This window comes from Centruroides vittatus, unplaced genomic scaffold, assembly GCF_030686945.1.
Source record: "Centruroides vittatus isolate TY-2023 unplaced genomic scaffold, ASM3068694v2 contig_1276, whole genome shotgun sequence".
In the NCBI taxonomy this organism is placed as follows: domain Eukaryota; kingdom Metazoa; phylum Arthropoda; class Arachnida; order Scorpiones; family Buthidae; genus Centruroides; species Centruroides vittatus.
In genome coordinates this window covers 719152-741552 of record NW_027120815.1, presented here as the reverse complement: position 1 = coordinate 741552, position 22401 = coordinate 719152, and the positions used below count along the sequence as shown (strand labels likewise).

General features: G+C 25.5%; 1 protein-coding gene across 4 annotated transcripts in view; it reads left to right on the top strand.

Annotated features, from left to right (window-relative positions):
* Positions 1–6819: 6819 nt before the first annotated feature.
* LOC136989039 (corticotropin-releasing factor-binding protein) overlaps positions 6820–22401 on the top strand; it is a 47630-nt gene continuing 32048 nt past the window's right edge. The window contains exons 1-2 of one of the 4 annotated variants that reach the window (XM_067287117.1): positions 6820–6972; positions 7108–7155. The gene's annotated coding sequence lies outside the window, so the exon portion shown is untranslated. The remainder of the gene's footprint in view (positions 6973–7107; positions 7156–22401) is intronic. The other 3 variants (XM_067287107.1, XM_067287098.1, XM_067287127.1) reach the window with 3 other exon arrangements.

The following is a 22401-nucleotide window of genomic DNA, read 5'->3' as shown; positions in this document are numbered from 1 at the left end:
AGGGTTTTGTTATGGGGGCCTAGTAGAGGCTGTAATTTTCTGGGGAGGGGCACCAGGTTAACTGGGGGGCCGTGCCCAGCCTTTTCTTCTTCCTTCCTTTCCTATTGTATAATTCATAAGCGGAAAAGTTGCAATTAACAATGAAAAATGAAATCTCAAGAGCAACTTAGAAACTTTTCAAGAAAACAAAGAACAAACGATATTCATTTCTCGAATGGCGGAATAGAAATTCCTTTTCACCAAACCTACTTTGAAGGATTATCCTTCTTTCTTCCGAGTAGATCCTTGCATTATAAATTACGAGGGAAGATGGTTAATTAAAGGAATCAAAAAAATATTTTGTTTTTTTTTTGAAAAACAACTTTTTTCTTTATTTAAGTAAATATTAGGTCTATAGAATCGAATCAATTGCAAATTTTCATTTATGAAACGAATTAAATAATTTATTTAATATTTTATAAGTATAAGTCTAGCGCAATACATAGAATAGTATTACAAACATTGAATCCATAGACTATGTAAAATTCAATTTCTTATTTAAAAATCCAGCAACGAGTTGCTTAACTTTCCCGGAAACAACATTTAAAACTGTATTTGGCGCCATCTGTTATAATATTTTATTTTTAAAAAAGTTTTTATATTATTAATTATTATAAAATGGCGAAAGCTTAATTTTGAGGGTAGGGACGAGGTTTATAAAAAAAAATTGTAAATGCTAATAACCAGTAAAATCGTCATTATCTCTTTACGCCCTTTATCTCTCCACCCCTCCACGTTGAACCATCAAAATTTAATACCATCGGCGCCCCTAATGCACAAACCACCTTGCAAAATTTCAGAAACTTTCGACAAAAATCACAGGAGTTATTAAGCTTTAAACAGGGTGAAGAAAATCGTGTCACATATATCCATACACACAGAAAAAATACCCGATTTTTTTAACATTTCTCGACATTTCAAGGTCCTTTGAGACCAAAAGTGGGGGTAGAGGTCATATTTTTTGGACCGATCGTCATACTTTCCCTCTGTTATATATTACAGAGCCGGAGAAAGTAGAATAAATTAGATATAATTTGTAATTTAACCTCTGTTCTGTGATTAGTTCGTCGTATAAAATATAATTTTTTTGAGAATTTTACGTTGTAATTTTATAATTAGCTCATTAATTATCCTACAAAATTTCAAGTATGCCTTACGGTTGAAATATCTACCAAGTTATAACCATAACTTACTTTGAAAATTGTTGAAATAACGAAACTTTTAACTTTACAAACACTTCGGAGACTTTCTTGCAAATTTACGTTAAGAATAATTAACCTCCAACATAAATCAGGTGGAGTTTTGCTCCACTAATACTTTGTATTCGCGAGATTTTGTAATTAAATGAAGTAATTAAATTTATAATTTTAATTAGAACAATTCATTTCAGTTTTTCTTGATTAAACACAAAATTATTTTTACAAATCTAAAAAAATTAAATACTTTCATTTTTTATAATTTAACATATAAAATGTACATATTTATACGTTTATATACGTGTACAATGATATCAATTTCTTAAAATTTGAATTTGAAATTTCATAATTTAGGGTAAAACAATAACAAAAAATGTACTTCTATGACTGGCACAAATATATGTTTCATATTTAAAACACTAATTAATTATTGGCAATTTTAAGATCTGACCTTTAAAAATTATTCCTGGTGTATGTTACGAGGTGTGAAAAGGGACAAATCACAATTCGTCCCTTTTCACACCTCGTAATTCGATAATGTAATCAGAGGGAGTGGACTTTTATTTTGAGGCCGTCATCCCCCTCAATTTGCAAAAAAAACAAAAAAAAATGTTAAAAATGTCCTTGGACCTCGGGCTACATTGTTAAATCGCGAGGCATAAAAAGGGACATATTGTAACGACACTTCTACTCTAATTTAATGTTTCTTCTAAACTTGTGAATTTTAATTAGCTAGAATAATAAAATAATTATTAATTTGAAGTACTGTACAAGAAACAAAAACTTCTCTCTTAATTTAATTATTAATTAAATTATTTAAAGAAAAACAATGATTTAGGTAAAAAAAATATTCAAATACTTTCATCTTTAATAGTAAAATAAATCACTTCTCTTGTGATAATGCAATAATCAATTACTATGATGATTTATTAACTAATATCAGATTGTCATCATCAATGATGGAATCGTTGCCTAGTCTCGAGAAATGTGAACAACTGGAACATGTTGGGAGTGCAGCGCGATAATAGAACAACTGCAAGAGAATGTGTTCTTTCGAAAGTTTCATATTGTCAGACATTGCTGATCCAATGAAATATGTAATGAAATACCCCTTGGTTACTCTACCTATATATCCACATTGTTTATATAGACTTAAAGAAAGTTAATGTCGTGTGATTAGATATATTGACAACATTGCAGAGTAGAAAACACTAGCATAACAGATTGCTTTGTATGCATTAAAAATATTATAATAGTTTCATTTTAAACTAGTTCATCTTTTGCTTTGTACATTAAAAGATATTGTCACTGTGCGAAGCCTGCATATGAAGCAACTTTCATGAAGAAATACTGTAAGTGGCTTATACTCCAAAATAGGGCACGTGGATTCGAGTGGCTTGTTTTTATGCCAAACATTTTTTTATTTATGGGAGAATTCATTGATAAACTGGATGAAAAATCTTCAGCGGCGCAATGAAACTCAAGAGTCTGACAAAACAAGAAGTCGTGTTTAATCATACAAGTCTCTCTGTAGTTGGGTTTTTATGCATGAGGGAAACAATCTCTCTATTGAGAAGCAGTGTTTTTAAACACCCTAAAAATCAGTTGGATGGATTAGCTTTAGAGAAACTGGGACACTCCGAGAAAATTCCGGATATTCAAAATATAACTCCTGAATTCCTTTAGCCATAAAACCTGGTGTTTTTAGTGAAAATATGCTCCTCTTATTGTACAACTGTTGAGGTTGAGATAGTTTTTTTAGTTTAAAGGTTTACTTTCTTCGAGCCGTCTGCAGCTGACCATGGAGATTGTAGAAAGACTCTACAATTTCACATGTACATTTGCAAGTACATTGCTTTTCTGTTTGTAAACAGTAAAACTGGTGAATCAGATTCCGAAAGTGATTGATTCGCATTTACTCTCGATTCCTTAAGTTTAGTCATTACAAACAAATATTAAATCGACTAAAATTAATTTGATGTTCCTTAAATATTTTATATCTTTTATTTTTCACATATTCGGGCACACAAATTCCCAATGAAATTTTAAATGATTACGATTTAATATATTATTAGTATTGATCGCAAATTTTAATATTTTAGGCTAAAAATAAATATGTTATTTTCGGTAGGAAATTTTTTACAATGTAGTAATCACTAATTAATAAACATTCTCTTAGATCGTACGAGACATTGATTAAATTTAGGATTATCTTCAATGGCAGATTAAATTGGAAATTTTCAGTGTAATTTTATTAAGAAAATAAAGGTAAACATTAAATTTTCTGTTATTTGTGTGATGTACTGCTGTACAAATATAATGAGAAAACACTGAAATTTTCAAAAAAATACATTTACTAATATAACTAGAAACAAAACGATATAATATTCATCATACACAATAAAAATATATAATAATAAATATAAAATCTCCCTCTTTTACGTCGAAATAATAGTATTAATATAGTTTGGAACAATTCAATTATGAATATTTGAATCAATTAAGTTATTTTAGATTGGGAATTTATTTACCTTCTATGTTACAACTTGTTATATTACACAGAAATACCTTTTCTTTCGTAGTAATTATCATTCTAACACAAGCTAAAACTGTTGCAACATAAACCTTTGTTATGATATTACAATTTTACATGTAATATCTTTTCGAAATGCATTAACAAATGTTTTCAAAGTTGGTATGATTTATTACATTGTATAAAATCATAATGAGATCATTAAATAATTAAATTTATAAGGGGGTCTTCCGTGTAGTGTTGACGTCAGACATTTTTTTTTTTCGAGGTATTTTTTGAGGAAAATATTCTATAATAAAAGATTGGTTTAGGGTCCCGACTAACAGGCAATTGTCTTTTTCGCCCGTAGGATAATGTGCCACCGGAAGTCTTAAATTACGATATATAAGTAAAAAATTGGTTAATGTCACCTTAGGTGCCAAGATGGCGGCTCGTCTCTGATTCCAGCATGGAAATAGTGGAACGCACGTTTTAACCTAACCTAACCTATTCTAATAAATTACCATAATTATTAGCAATCAAATTATTAGAATAGGTTAGGTTAGGTTAGAGCGTGCGTTCCACTATTTCCTTGCTGGAATCAGAGACGAGCCGCCATCTTAGCACCTAAGGTAACATTAACCAAAAAAATTTAATACACTACAAACTTTTGTTTAGAGATTATAAAATATTACTTGTGAATAATTATTTTATCAATTTTGCGCTTAAATTAATCATTTAAAGCGCATTATTGCTTATACATACTTAATTTTATATGTAATAAAATTAATGTCTTGAAGTGATATTAAATATTACAGACTGTTCAATAATATATAAAGAAGAGCGACAATGAAAATTAAATTTAAAGTTTATGGAAGAAAACAACGTTGAAATATATGACATTATACGCGTTCAAAAACAAAAATATTCAAATTATTTTTTAATAAGATCTTTATCCAATTACAACATCAATTTCCGAAAGAATAATTAAGCTTTCATGAAATTACATTATTATTAGTAATCCAGAATATTTAGTTTCAAATTAGCAATTTATAACAAAGTCAGGCTATTTAATACGTGGAAGATGAAAATAGGATGATAAAAAAAAAAATGTAGAGAATATCATCCTACTGTTTCTATAGAAACCTAGGACAATACTTTCCACAAGTAATTCTTGATTTATTTTAATGAAGTTGGTTGGCATCTTTGTTTATGCTTTAGATTTAATCCGTACAAGAAAATTCTTTTATTTGTAAATGCTAATGACGTTTACTGTTTGTCTGTCCTTCCTTAATCTCGAGAATGGAGTAAGATACATAAAATTCAAAGGTGGATGTAGAAAGATTAGGAGCAGGAGGCCCTGATTAACCATATACGAATAAACCAGAAGTTATGTTATTTTAATCTAAAACTTCCTCTGAGTTAGATACGATTCCATTGCTAACGGAAAAGTATGATATACAGGGGCAAGACAGTAGTAATTTAAGGTGGAGAGCGTATATTTTAAATTAATTAAATTAAAAATTAAAGCCCGGCAAGTAATAAATAATCGTTCGTTCTGTATGGATTTTTATTCAAAAAAAAAAACATTTCTAAAAAAAATGGCTGCCGTTTAGAGGTGCGGTTAGGCTACATTAAGAAAAATAGTTGTTTATTTAGAAACGTTTTCTGATCTCTCATTTAAAAAACTTATTATAATAGATTTACTCCTATCATTAGCCGAATTAATTTAATATTTTATAGTGAATAATTAACTTTTAAATAAATTAAAACTAATTTTGATTTTTAGCATTTATAATGTATAATGCAATTAAGATTTGATTAAAAAATTAAAATGAAAGTTCTTCATTTTTGACTCGTAACTTCCAAAATTAGATTTATTTAATCTTATTAAAGTAAACGAGACTTTACGTAAACTTTTTTCATTACTCCAGGAGTCATGGGGATTACAAATGCTTATACATAAAACTATTTTTTGTAACATCTAAAATTAAAATCGTAAATTCATGCAATACTTCGAGCTTAACGTACCCTTACGGTTACAAAAGTATTTCCCCGAAATTCTTAATTTCGTTTGTCTTGAAGTAGCTTTCAAACCAGGTTCTGTATAATTCATTTTTAATAGTTTTTATACCTTCCTTTTCGTGTTTTTCCCTTGAAAAAGTACAAAAAAATTAGTTTATTGTATGTTGAAATTTTGAATGTATTTTCTTTTTATATTTTAAACTTTTGAAAAGTTTTTCTTGACAAAGTTTTGAATGTACTGAACCTGTAATCATTAAAGTTTCCAACTTTCTTGTACAAAAAGAAGAAACGTTGCATGGACATTGTACAATGGAGGACATTTATAACAAAGTTGCTTGTTATAAATACATTAAATATAGTTTTAAACTCAATGTTAGAATTCTTATCATGTGTAAAAAAAAAACAATTAAAAACCATTTATAATTGAAGAGTTCTATGGAATAAGGTACAGTACCTAAGTGCACTTAGATAATGTTAACACTTTTTTAGTTAAGTGTTTTATTGTGAACATCAAATACAGTTTTATTAATTAATATGGATATTCGCCTTGGTATAATTTGTACTTTACTCAAGCGCGTTTAACTTTAAAAATTTGATCTGAAAGTTAAATTTAACTTTCAAATCAAATTTTTTGTCGTAAAATTATCACGGACCAATCAGGTTACACAAAACAAAGTTCGTTATATATTCTAATATTTATTTGAATGAAATAGTTTCGTACGTAAAATTTTTCATTATAATTTAATAACTAAAAAACTTAAGTAATAAATATTTAAAAATAATTTTTAATTTATCATATTTATTTATTTCGACCATTCATAATAGACCAAACGTTACAACATAAAATAAATCGTATTGCATTCTAAAAATTCAAGAAATAATCCAATTCTAACTTTTATTATTTCATTTCGTTCTATACTTAGAATTAATATCATTATAAAATAGCAATATATTTTATAATTTTAAATAAACAGACGATATAAAATAATATAATCTTATTTACATAACTAATTCGACCAATCACAGAAGATGTTTTCATTTACGTCAAAGTTAACTATCGTCTGTCGAATGTCATCGATAATTTTCCAATTAATGGCTTGAATTTTATGATTATAATTAATTAATTAGATATTTAGTTAATGGGAGCGATTCTGCTCTATATGAAAATAAAAGAATCTAAGAATAATTATAAAGATAAAGGTAACTGTAATTATTGATCGTAAAAGTTGTATGAATTGAAATTAGTATTAGGCCTAATAATAAAATTATTATACTTTACATTGTTCTTATGTTAACTTGATCTTATAATTTTTTTTTTTTTTTTTTTATGTTTAGCAAGCTTTAGAGTCGTCTCTAATGTACGTTTCATGTTTGGTAAGTTTGGTAAGTGCATATCAATGTGTTTTTATTAGATTAGATGTATATCTTATAATCTATTTAAGATAAACATCCTAGAACTTTATCGCTAGCATCATGGACCTTACATTAAGCAAACTAACACTTTCATGACACTTACATAAGAGGGAAAGTATGGCGGTAGTTAAATATATATAATATATACATTTTTTGGAACTCTGGGGACCGTAAAACATGGAGAAATGCAAAAATATTCGGTACTTTTCCGTTAACTGGGCGCCATTCAATTTTCAATTTAGTTTTAAAAAAAAGATGTTTAATTTCACATTTTTTATTTTTTTACAGATAAACCTTATTTTACAAACATATTACAATGAATATGTTTACGCACATTTCTACTACTTTTATTTTAATATTATTTTTTGAATTCTTAACTTTAGCATTCCTCAAAACCAAACACATACAATAGATAATAAAAAAAAAGTAGTAAAAATGTGTATAAACGTGTATATAAACGTATTCATTGTAATATTAAACATGTGTGAATTACGAAATAAAATATCGATTTCGCTAAAAATAGTAATAAAACTCACTGGTGCCCAGTAAACAGAAAAGTACGAAATATTCTGGGATTTTTTTTCTGTATTATAGATGTTTGTGTGTGAAGGACACGATTATTTTTCACCTATTTGAAGCTTTTTCCCCGTGTCAAATATTTCTGAAGTTTTGCAGGCAGGTTTGTGTATTAGGGGCAAATGTTATTTGATATTTTCAGGAAAATCGGATCATTGGTTCAGAATATATGGTCCCACCCCCTTAATATCACTGGCCTTTTAGTGCTCTCTGAGCGGGAAAAGGCCTAAAACCACAAAAAAAACCTTTAATATCTCCCTCAATCTGAAAACTTAAAGATAATGGTAGGGTTTAAAACAAATAATGGCGGGAAAGTCCAGCAACAACTTTGCCAGCTTATTTAAGTGCATTAACGTGTCGAATTTTATTTTAAAAATATTATAAAAGGAATTTTAAAAAGTGTTTATAAATAACTATAACAGTACATCACGTTGATAAAGGTCGTTATTTATATATAAGCTAAAAAATTCTTATCGTAAAACAGGAAGTATCTCTGCATTCATAATAATATTAAATAGTAATCCGCGCATTCTTTTATTCCGCAGTGCGCTGAGCAGTTGCTACCGGAAGTGACGTTTTTGCTGCTGACGGTCGAAAACACTTTTGCTGGAGAGAAAGCTATCTCAAAATGGCCGATGTAAACGATGATTCTCTTACTGCTATATTTACGCGCGTTTGTTCAGTATTATTAGAAGAAAAGCCATTAAGTTCGATGTTTTTTATAAGAAAACGTAAAAATGATGATTTATTTGTGTCATTGGCGTTGACTGATTCTATTAACACTTTATGTATTTTTAAATGATTTAATGATGATAAGTCTACTTCAGAAGGCAAAATTTTATTCTCTCTCAAATATTGCAGTAAATTGCTAGAATCTGTAAATAAAAATTAGAAACAGTATTTCATAAACCAACTTTTAACGGTAGGTTTGACTTCATAAACAAAGACAATAATAATAGATTCTTATATTTCGTTTTGTTATTATACATTTCACATTTATTAAAAAGATACTTGAAGCAAAGGAGTTAAAAATCTGCTCATTTAATGTAGCAAAAAAACTGTTTATCGTTTGGTAATCGAAAAAGATACTTCTTCACGGAGGCGTCCATCTTGTAAGCAGTATTTTTAGCGTGGTCGAGAGGTGCTGCCAGTGCGCTGAAAGCGCAGCTTAAGCGCGCTGGCAGTAGGCTTAATAATTGAACACATGCGCTAAAAGCGCTGCAAGCGCGCTGAATAAAAGAATGCGCGGAATGCTCGTGGCATAGCAGATATTTTTCGAAAAATCTGTCATTCGTTTTGGAATATTCATCCGTGGCCTAATGGTTACTATGTAAATGTTTCGTTGTGAATGATCGTGTTTCCTGACACCATCCCAAAAATGAATCTTGTATTTAATGTTTATATTATTATATCTCTAATATATAACTTATAAACAACGTGGAAACTGTTTATAAACATGGAAAGTAAAAATGCCATTTATATTCGTTTTGTATAAAATTTTAAGTTTGTGGTCGCTCGATAACCTGATTATTTTTCATATAGAATTACTAGAATTTTATTGAATTAAGAATAGTATATTTACTAAAACTGAAAAAATTTTCATTTAGTTTACAGTTACTTGTTCTCGAATCTTATATAAGTTACATATTCGCATGAATAGAAGAATAACTTTTAAAATTAAATAATAAAGTTCAAACTAAAGTACTTTCAGTTAGTAATAAATTACAGTAACCCTTCGTTATATCGCACATTCGGATATACCGCGCTCATTTTTTATCTTCTAAATATAAAAGCGCTTAACGAATAATTCTTTAAAAAAGTCGGTTGCCATTGAATTTCTACAGGCGAAGAACTGTTACCTTATTCCAGATAATCACGTATAAACTACATTATATGAAATACAACCTACGAAAAAGCAAGTCGGCATAGAAATCGTAAATAGACAAAACAGTGGACAGACGTCTTGACAGCGTGCAGGTCAAGAGACAAACAGTTTGTCTCTTGACTTGCACGCTATATATAACAAGAGACATAACACATGATTTAATAATAATAAATAATAATAAATTACGTAAAATGATAATTTTATCACTAGCACAATAAAAAAATTATTTGTGTGACTGAAAATATTAACGAATTTTTTATACTAAATCACTTTCCCGATTTTTTGAAAATTTTTCATTACCTAAAATACATTATATAATATGTTTCGGCAATTTAATAGTGATATGTGAATTTAAATTAGCCTATATCTGAAACTACATGTGTAGTTTCTTTCCCGGCTGTTATATGTTGTTAACTGTTGCCGGGAAAGTTATGTAACTCGTTGCTGGAATTTTTTATAACATTCGTCTTCATAAAATTAGACAGTCATGTTTTTTAGATAACACAAATACATATAATTAAACTATTTGTTAATCTGTTTATTATGTCATTTTTTTATTTTTAATTAGAAAAAAGTTAACTTTAAACGTTTGTTTTCTTATAAATTAGAACTTATAAAAATGGAGACAAAAATGTCGATTAAAAAGATGTGTTTTCGTCCTAGTGTAAATATTTGAGGAAATTTTCTAAGCCTACTGCAAACACGATTTAAATATTAAAAATGGAATTTTTAATATTAAATATGCTGTAGATTGCTGAAATCAAATAATATCAGATCGTTTTTAAACATTATTTTACGTTATTTAAACTTAGAATCAGTTGAATGTCAACGATGACGTGTCTACGATTCGTTGTGCAATGGTAGAGAGGACGTCATGATGACGACATAAAGTAACGTAAATGACGTCATGGAAAACTTGAATTTAAAAATAAATTTCACGCAACTTTAGTAAAAAGAATTTGTTTATTATTTATTAAAAAAATAAAAAATTAATACCTAATACAATGTATAGCATGCTATTCATTTAATTGATCGTTTTTATTAACAATGAAATAACATGTAATATTTAAAAATATATTTATATAACGATATTAATAATTATATATTTTTGTAATGTAATCATTGGTTTAATTTTTAAAAAATTACTTTTTAATTAAAAATCAACTATTTACAAGGGAAACGTTATATTAACGTTTCATTTAATAAAATATTATTGTTATAGGTAATAAGATATGTTTATTCATTATCCCTTTCGAAACGTAATTATTTAAAAAGTTATAATTTTAAAAACATTTTGTTTTCGCCAATTTTGTTAAATTATTTAAAATACAAACTAGTTTCTCGTAACTCAGTAACTGTCAGCTATACAGGGTGAGGCAATAACTATTGCCACCTTGAATATCTCTTAAACTAAGTGAACTATTAAGATCCCGTTTCTTCGAGGTTGTATGATGTCAAGGGGGACGCATTTAGATAAAAATTATTTGACCTTGAGTGGGCGCATCAAGGTGAAATGAAGGTCCTTCGTTTTTTTTTTAAATAAAATATGTGTGTATATATACTTTTTGATGGTGACTACTGAAAGAAATATTGCGATCTATGACTTAAGGGCATTCAAAGTCATTGGAGCTCAGTTATAACAAAAATATATTTTTGTTATAACTGAGCTCCAATGACTTTGAATTTGACATTTTAAGATATTCAAGGAGCAATATCTGTTCGTTAATTTCATTTCATAAATTTAATAAAAACATTTTCATTAATTTACATTAAAAATATTATGGTTCGTATGTTTAAATTCCCTAATCTATTAATAAACACAAATTGTATTTTAACTTGGTTTACTGTAAAACTTTATATGTAAGATCTATACATACGTATACACATGCATGCATAGAAATATACTGTATATATAAATATGTGTGTATAATTTCTTTAGATTTTGAAAGAATACTGTGTATATGATAACTATACGATAACATTAGGCCTATATTTATATATATAAACGCATAGAAATTTTTTAACATCCAACGAAAAATATATAGTCTATCACTCAAAATCTATTGATTTTATATACATACAATTCTATTTTTTACAAGAGTTTGATTTAAAACTGACTGGAAAAAAAACTTAATTTTTATAACACGATTTGTTTTGATCTAACATATTTCAATAAATTTGCCTATTTAAAAATATCTCCGTTTTATTCAATTCTAAGGAAAAACGTTCATATTCTTTTCTAGAAAAATATTTTTAAAAAAAGTAAAACTTAGAATTTGTATTTAATGCTATTATACACGCTCAAGTAAATTTTGGCTGTTTTTTACGGCCTATTTGAACGAGTGTAGCGACAGTCTTTCATTCCGACTTTATCCCGCTGTTGGAGCAGTTCGAAAAAATTTAATTCGAAGTTTGACGATTTGTCTGTATGGTTGCATTTCTTTCGATTTCTTTCAATACGCAATAGTTTTGTATGCCATTTGGTATTAAAAACTAGAGGAATTTTTGTGTTTAATTAAAAATGTCGAATAAAAAGTATTATAAAATAAATATTAAAAAGTATTAAAATAAAATCTGTGCGAGTAATACAGGCTATATAAGTAAGTTACAATTGTCTCTCCTGTAATTTATTAACTAAAATCGAAATATTTTGTTTCAAACATCCTATTAGGTGGTTTATCGTATCATTTTAACTGGTTTTTAAGGTCTGAAACCAATCTTCCATTTTTTTTTTTTTTTTGTACAGTCTTTTTAGCAGAGTTTTCGGAAACGTATCTACCGTGTAAAAACAGAATTAGTATAATGGAAGGGCGCCTGTACTAAGTATATGCTTAATTTGCTGTAATTGCGAAAAAATAACAAACCACAAGTGAAATCTGTTAGTCTCAATACGAAGTTTGCGTACCTCAGAATACTTGGCAATACAATAGCGGGCGAATACGCTTTAGTGTGATTGTTATCAATATGAGTCTGAAATCTAAGTTCTTGATGATTGTGCTAGACTAGAGGTTTATGACTACAAATAGGTTGCTATCGTGTCACTGTACTAATAAGCATTGTTATCTCATAAACAAAGGTAATAGGCATACAAGAAAACTCGTAATTGTCGTTTTCGAGGGGTTGGAAGATATGTTCAAGATGACGACGAGTCCTAAAATGCACCTATAGGTGTTTCTTAGGATAACATTAAATTCGATATTTATGTCGTACAGAACATTTATCGAATACTACAATACCGAAGTATGCAAGTGCGAAGTTTAATAAGAATGGCGGATTTCGATTTTGGTAAAGATAAGCAGTGACAATAAACGTTCGTTGTTACTATGAGCTGAGCCAAGAGACGTTTTTCTGTCAAAACTACGTTTCTAGGTTTTCTACTACGTTCACATTTTCCTCGGAGATCCAATTTAAACACATTTCCTCTATTACGAGGTATTAATGCTTTTAGTTTCTTACAATAAGATGATAACTATAAAATAAAAATTTTCTCGTAATTTCAAATTACATCAATGCATATTTTATGTTAAAGTAATAAAAAATCAAATGAACTAAACAAAATAAAGTTATTTGAAGCAAATGGCTGATTACGAAATATTGATCTGCAATACCTTTTTAATAAATGCAACACGAATTGTCGATCTCTAGAAAAAGAAAAACTATTGATTTCGCATTGCATTCTTTGGAAACGTACGATATTGAATGTCATTAGTGAATAAGATTAGTTTTTTGATGTAGTGAAATGAAGGAAATTATAATTAATCATTGAAATTATTATTTAAACTTTCGATAAATCTTTCGTAATAGAAAAAAGTATTAACTTATTCCTAAATCTACGTTATATGGCAATTTTCCGTAAATAATTTCATCATTCTTGTCTATTTTACATTTTTTTAATGTAATTGATAGTACTTTATATAAGATTGTATCAGAAAAAACAATGACAAAGTTTAGTTCGATTACTCGTACCAAAATGTAATATGTTATTCGAAAAACGCAGCTAATTCAAGAAATTTCAATAAATAGACGATTAAAATAATGTTGTAAATTCGAAAACCAAGATAAATTAATCTCTGTGGAAATAAAAAAAAAATTATTTATTTTCTTAATTATTTTTACAGTTTTGTTTAACAACAAGTGGAATTCTTGATAAGATCTTGACCTATTATGTTAGACTGCTGGTTAGACTATTACTATGCTAAAAACTTCAAGTCTGTATTCAAAATTGTTGAAATTTGTTAACAAAACCGAACAATTAATAAGTAACAAAACTGGTTGATTTGTTCGAAAGTAACCAGTTTTGTTACTTTAGAAATAAAAATATAATAACGCATATTACATGACTTCAATTAGGTAAAATTAGTAGAAACACTGTCGTTTTTCGGAGAATGTTAATCAATTACTAATTCTAAGGTAATTGAGTAACATTCCCCGATAAACGACAATTGGCACGTATCTTGGTTCCTACCTTGAGCATCACTCATATTTTCAAAATCCTGGATTCGCCATCGCAAGTAATTTGTATTGGAAAATATGATGTATTTTTAGCTTAAAATATATTGTAAATAAATATCTAAACAAACCAATAACATCCAAAGAAAAATTTTTATACATAAACTATCTGTTCATTCAACTCAAAAACCAGACGTAAAAATATTTTATAGTTAGATTATATATTCTGAAATCCTTCTGTGCATACGGGATGTTCTAAACATCTAAGTTATTCGGATAAGTTATCTTTTATTCTAAAGCAACTCTTAATTTTATTCTGAGAACAGTTAATTTTAATTACGTCGTACGTTCAGGTATTAAATTTTTATTATTCTTTTAGCGATTCGACAGACTACAAAATTAATATTGTATAAAGAAAAATAGATTTATATATTTTCTTGTAATCTCTACTAAGCCATCTCATAAACAAATTTAAACATGAGCTACATTTTTTTTTAAGCTAGTTTACAAAAAGATATCTTTTCTGTGTCTGTCTTCGTTTTGCATTTTTTAATACTTAAAAAATATTATAATACTTCGTCACAAAGAATTTGACAGAGGTAGTTATAATGATGATATACTACAAATACATTAGTTTTCGATTATCTGTGTTTACTTAATTATCAGATCTTGATAAATACAAATTTGAATTAATTATAAATGCATTTTTAGTACCTTAAATATGATGATTAAAATGAAAATTTTCTGTCGCTGTAACCTATATCCGAACTCTATTTTATTCATTCCCCTTTTCATGAACATATCAAATCTCTATATTTTACATAAATAATAATATTTCTCTAAACATTAGAATTTATCATTGAAATATTTAGGGCCTATATTGTTTTTGTTGAAATTTTTCGTAGTTTTTAATTAGAACTAATTAATTATATCGTATTTCTAATTAATAAATTTATTATTTATATAAATATTTATTAATTAAAGCTCTATATTGTTTAATTATTTTTATTATTAATAATTAAAAACAATGTTTACTTAAATTGGAGCGTATTATCGTTATTATTGAATTGCGGTTCTTTCGTTATTAATTTTGAAATGTTCCATTTCATTCTTTTAAAGCGAATTCAATTAAATAATAATTTTTACAAAGAACAATATTTTATAGATGATGCGTTAAATATCAAATAAAAAACCTTTTGATGTAGATCTATAAATAAATAAAGAAAGAAAATTTAGAACTAATTTTTTATCATTTAAATCAAATAAAAACATTTTTAGAATTATAATTAAAATAACTTTGATTATATTTAATATGAGTAAGATTATACAATAATTTAAAACATTTGTTAATCAAATTATTTTAATATACTAATAGTAAAATAATATAGCCTATATATATAGGCTATATTATTAATATAGGCTATATATATGCATATTATATAATAATATATATATTAAAATGCGGGCATTTTTTCAGCAATAACTATCGAATTTTACATAGCTGATTGCTTCGTTGTTATTAAAATTATTATTATTATTAAAAATTAAAGCTAAAGGCCAAAGAAAAAAGCTTAAAGGATAAGATGCAAATTTTATACATAATGCTTCTTATAATTTCTATACTTTCTATTGACGAATGCAGCTATTATATGGATATATTACAAGTTTTATAGTATAACGATCATCATATAAAATATTATTTCTTTTTAAACACAATTAATTATTGGAAGATAAAGATATTTTTATTTTAAATCTAAATAAACTATAAAGATTATTATCTAATAATTGTTTCAATTATCTTTAAATTAAATTTTCATTTTTAGCTTCCGAACATTTAAAAAGTTTTAAATTAATATTGCTATTAATGTATTTTTTATTATTTAGTAAGAACTAATAAAAATATTTATATAAAATAGAATAAAATTTCTTGTAATCATATATTAGTTTTAAACACAGCAATGAAAAGGATAAAATAAAATTAATGAAGACTTTTTAATTTATCCAAAATTTGATTATTAATATTATATAAGAATACAGTAAATCAAATTTCAGTTTTAAATGTTGATCCTTTCTAAATATTAAACAATAATTAGTTCGTATATTAATTATAATTTTAATATTAAAAAATAAAAATTGTTTTAACAGAAAATCTCTTTTGGTAGTAATTTTGGAATTATATAAATGGATGTTTTGTTGTTTATAATTCGTGTAAGAATATCGAATTCTAAAAAGCATATTTAAAAATCAAAATTAATTCCCAATTAATAAAGAAAACAAATAGATTTGTTTATTAAGTAAATTATAATCCGTAATTAATTTGGAATTTTTATATTTATTAATATAAAGATTTTAAAACAATAATTGGATCTTTTCAATGTTTGTCACTTTTGCTTTTCAATAAATAAAAAAAATTCAAACAGGTTTTCATCTGAATAATACTTATATTCTGTTTTAAATATTTAAAATAATATAATAATTATTTAATGAAAAATAATATAACCAGATATCTATTGGTTTGACTGTAATAAATAAATGTAAGTTTAATGCAATGGATAAAATTGGAATGTGCCAAATTTTAGATTACATCTGGAAACTTTAGAAGACTAAGTGAATTAACGAAAAGCAGATTAATAATTATTTAATACAATAATTAAACTTAATTTATTTAAAGAATTGACAAAATTTTAAGTTTAACTGAATGTTTATAATTGATTTCATAGAATAACTCGATAAAGTCATGATAATGTTATAAGAGAAGTGCTCTTAATGAAATCGCATTAATCTCTCTTGATAAATGTACAAATGATTACTACAACACTTAACAAATTACTGAATCACTTAAGCGATATTTAATTGATAAAAATAATATCGGAAGTGTACTAAAATAAAATTAACTTAAATTATTTTGTCGTATACATTTAACAGATGTTAATAAACCAGCATAAAATCTTAATTATAATACAATAGATTAAAATAATTTCTCGTATTACATTTGTGTTACATACGTTAATAGACATATAAATTTACACTTAAGTTTTTAATATTATTCATTGTCTTCCTTACATAAAGATAAATTATAAAAGTTTGGTTTAATTATATTGTAATTATTAAGATACTTTATAGATAAGTATGCAAAAAATTATTTTATTCCAGAATGATTATATAAATTTTAATATATCGTGTTTAATATTTACTTCATCAGTACTAATAATACTTTTAAGACAAACATCACTCTTAGATTAAATGAAAATTAAGTGAATTAATCTAAAAATTGCCTCTAACGTCATCGTTGATGTAGGTTGTTCTATTTTCTTTGCAAAATCTGTTTACTCATTAATTTTATATTAATGTATAACATGACATTTATAGTAGAACTAGATCACTATTGTTATATTCTTTACAAAATGGCTTGTATACGAAGAATAGTCTTTCACTTCTAATTTGAATATGTTCTAAAATTGTTTATTTAAAAGAGAAGTAATAGAAACTTTATTATTATTTTTTATTTTTCAGTTTATGATATGAAGCAACAAAGATTAATGTTTGCGCTTTTAAACAGAAATTCGAAACTAATTCAAATTACAATAAGGAATTTAAAGTGCTCTTTCAACTTTAAAATTTTAGCTTTAATTAGAATATAGTCAACCATTTATAAATGAGAAAATAACTCATTAACTTTCTAATTTAGTGATCGTATTAAGCATAGTCCTCCAAATGAAAGTTATTTTTGTATGATAAAATGTATCTAAAGGAGCAATGTTTGTAAGAGTAAATTAGTCATTTCTTTTGCAATTGCAGCAAAAAGCAGATAATTAAGTCAATTTTCTTTTATATTACAATATGGCCTAATGATAATTGATGATAAATGGAGTATTTAAATAAAATTATCTTTAGTTGTGAATGTTTTACATGAGGGAATAACAAGCTTAAGAGGATTAAAACTTCAAAAATTTTTAAAACGAGATTCTAAATGAATTACAATTGTTAATTATTATTTGAAAAGAATTTAAAATAAAATAATTCTAGTAACTTTTCTCATTGAATTTAAAAAAAAAAATAATAAACCCGAAAAATATATTTTTCTAAAGAATTCTCTGAATGAACAAATTAGTTTGTACGAGTGTTACTACTCTGAAAGCTATTAACTTGATTACTTTCATTAATTGTATTGAGTTTTGTTAAACCACACACATTTTTAAATCTAAACTCTGAATAGTTAAAAAGTAACCGTATTAAAATTTCATTTCGATTAAGAGAAGATTAGAAATACTTTCAACAAAGTATCTCTAATATCGTGAGTGATCCAAAATGGCAAATTTCATATTCTTAATATTAGATATTTTGAATAAGAAGATATTGATTTAGCTTCCGTTTAAAAGTAATCTTGTTCAATTATCAAAAACTAAAACTTATTTATTAAAAAATTGATAATTATGTATGTGTATATTAATTATATTTTGGAAATATAAAATCGTCTTTTAGGATTGCCAAAAATAGGAAGCAGAATATTAATCATAAAATTAAAAATAATTGACCTCTTAGGAAGCGATAAACCACGTTTTATTTTTTATTTATTTTTGAACTCATAGATTTACGTTGATATTCTACTCAATGACTAATTAGTGCATTGTATTTATGAAAATAACTTATATTTAATAAATGTAAAATTATACTCTTTTTATTTAAATTACTGAAATGAAATGAAATGCTTATAAGGATTTACAAAAAAAAAAAAAAAAAAAAAAAAAAAAAATTACGTGAAATATAAAAATAATGATTTTTATTCCCTATTCATAAAATTATTGATATTTAGTTTAAATATTAAATTAAAAGAATTAAATTAACAATTAACATCAAATAAAAGTATACAATTTATGCGTGATAATATGCGATTTTTTAGAGAATAAGACTGCTTTTATTAAAATGGAAGCACAGAGGACATTTTGTAAAAATAAATTATATTCAAAATAAAAACAAAAATAAAACTACTTTTTCGTAAATTTCAATATCTTAATATTTTTCTAGATTTTGTAGACTTTTAAAATAAATAGTTTGTAATTAATTATTATTATTATCATCATCATCATCATGTATCAGATTCATCATATCATGTTATAAAACATTTCATAAGAATTAATAATAATAAGCTTTTAATGGATAATATATTTCAACTTTTCATCGTCTTTTTAACAAAAGATAATTTGAACTTTTGTATTCAGGAGAATTCTTGATCAAATAAACAAAACATGAACCATTTTAAAATATTTACGAAGTATTTTAAAAAATTTAATACTAAATTTAAATTTAATATCCTTTCTGCACTTAAGAAATCTTCATTATAGAGAGTTAAAATTCAATAATGTAAAATTCAATAATGTAAAATTACTGCAAAATAAATAATGATGTAAGACGAATAACAGTTTCAACATTGTTTCTTTTATTCATATTTATCTATGCTATTTGTTTATTTTTAAAGGAAAACATTTCGAAATTGTTATCAATAAATTTTTAAATATCCATTTTCAACTATTTATAATACGTTGTCAAAGTGATTTTTGTTTCTCTTTAATTTTAATATATTTCTTGTTTTTGATTTCTTAATTGTTAGAAAATATTTTAGATTCTAACTAGAATTCGATAATAAAATCGCAAAAGACACTCTAAAAGAAAACTTTTCAATAATGATTAGATATTGTTTAAGCATAAATTTTAAATATAATAGTTATAAAAAATTTGTTTATAAAATTTTATTTTTTCTATAAAACTATAAAACAGGCTATAAAATGATTTCACTAAATAATTTTTTATACTTGCCAAATTATTAGTATAAAGGTTTTAAGAAGTGGTTCGATATGTTAAATGCCATCGATATTACTATAGTAAGAACTTTTAATGATAATTAAAATATTATCATTTTTATAGGGCCTATATTTTTTAAAGTTATTCAGAAAACATGAAACATATTCGAATATGAAACAAAACTTACTGTACAATACCTTCTTTTTTACATTCGAGTATATTTTACGTTGTTTCAAATTCGAATGTGTTTCATGTTTTCTGAAATAAGTAAAAGAAAAAATAATTAAATGCAGTACTTATGAACATCGAACGTATTTAAGAAATAAAAAGTTCTGTAACAATAATACAGACATACACACTAATACTAACAACAATTATAATAATACTAACAAACAATAAAATTATATGCTCATAAATGAAAATAGGTTTAAATTTATTATCGAAATTTTAATATTTATTGGGCTGCAATTTGAAAAAAATTGTAGACCTATAAATTCCCACTCTCGTCCGTCTGTCTGTCTTTCCTTAATCTCAAGAACAGAATTATATAGATGAAAGACAAGACCAGATATGGACACCGTAGGGGCAGAAGGCCTCAATTAACTATATAAGACTTTTCGATACCAGAAGTTACGTTATTTTAATTCAAAAATTTTCCGCTGAAAGATAATGATGGCCGGCAGGATTTTGTTGCTAACAGAAAAAGTATAATGTATGTACCGGGGCAAGCCACTACTAATTTGAGGTGGAGAGCCTACATTTTAAATTAAATAAATTAAAAATATGTTTAAAAATTGCAACCTGGCATTGTGATGTCACAATAAATAATAGCTCGTTAATTTTTCATTATTCTGCTTTAAATATTTGTTACATAATGTGAACACTATTTCAATGTGTATTTTGAAATTAATTGATTTTGTTAATTTATCAATGAACTTATAATTTTTTTCATTTATTAAACAACTATAAGTTTGATATACAATTTTCTATTGTTATTTAAGGTTAGATTCTTTAATAGTATGGGTTATAAATAAACCTATACGTTCTTCGATGAAACTGAATAGTAGTTTCAGCCTCGATTCATTTTCACATTTTAGCACTTCACCGTTTCAAGACGAAATTCCGTTAGACCAACTTAAAACTTGCTTGAAATTTTTGATGCAATATGTTTTATTTTCTAGCAATTTTATTGCTTTGAATCGTATCATTTCCACTCTAACTGTCACTCGATTTAATCTTTTTTTGAACTCAAAAATATTTGTGTCAAAGTTATGAAAGGAAATAAGAACGGCAGGTTTTTCAATTTAGTTTCTAAATTCGTTTTTACCTTTTTATTAATAAGGTTTTTCTTTTGTACTTTAATCATATTACGCAACATTTTCTTAAATCTTTTCGTTTCATTTATAAAACTGTCGGTTTAAAATTTAAATTGTAAGTTTGATCTTTTAGGTATTAGTGTTAAATACATTTATATTTTATTTTCAATTTATTTTTGTAAACTTATTTCAAGCGAACTGTTTTTGCTTTTTTATATATTAGACCTATTTTATGGGAGGAGATACTTCTCAACAAGCGTATCTTTTTCATAAAACGTTGATAAATATTATTTGTGGATATAATAAATATAAAAATCACCAAAAATATTTCATTTGGAAAACTATTGATGTATCCAGATTTATTTTTATTTCAAACTATAGAGCAATATTTTATAACGCACACGCACACACACAACATAAATAATTTAGCAGGTAATAATTAAAAACAACTGATTATAAATTTATTAACAATTAAAAATCTTTAATGGCAAATTTTACTGTAATTTAAATGTTTCTAATACCTGATATAATTTATCTATAAATGTTTATTTGTTTTATGATAATACTTTATCCACGGCTCATATATACCTTTTAAGCTGTAACTATTAATACAAGTTTGGCGATATATTGCTACTATTAAACTCGACACATTCAGTTTAATGAAAGTAAATATGTAATACGTCAAATATTCAATAGTAGTTTGAATAATAATTTATAGATAAATAGCTTATGCTATGTATATTCTATTAAAAATATGCTGATTTTTTTATTTTTTTATTCTAAGATTTTTATGTTTATCGAAACAAAACGAGAAAATGTATTATGTCAGAGAACGACTTCATACATAAAATAAATATTATATTGACTGTGAATAAAATTTATATTATGTTAAAGCTGTATTATAATAGAAGAAAATAAAACATGGGCTTATTAAATAATATTTAAAAACTTTTCTAATATTGAGATATTATTTAAAAATGTATATTATATTAGTTAATAATTTTTATTTAAAATTAGAAGTTATTAGAATTTTGCATATTATTATTAAATTATCAAATAGCTTACGTTAAAAGTAAAAATATAGTTTTCAAAAACATGAAAAAACGAATATGTAATTATATAATCAATTACCCTCATTATCTTTTAAATTAAATTACTTTAATGCAATATTTTTTTAACTTTTTCTATCTT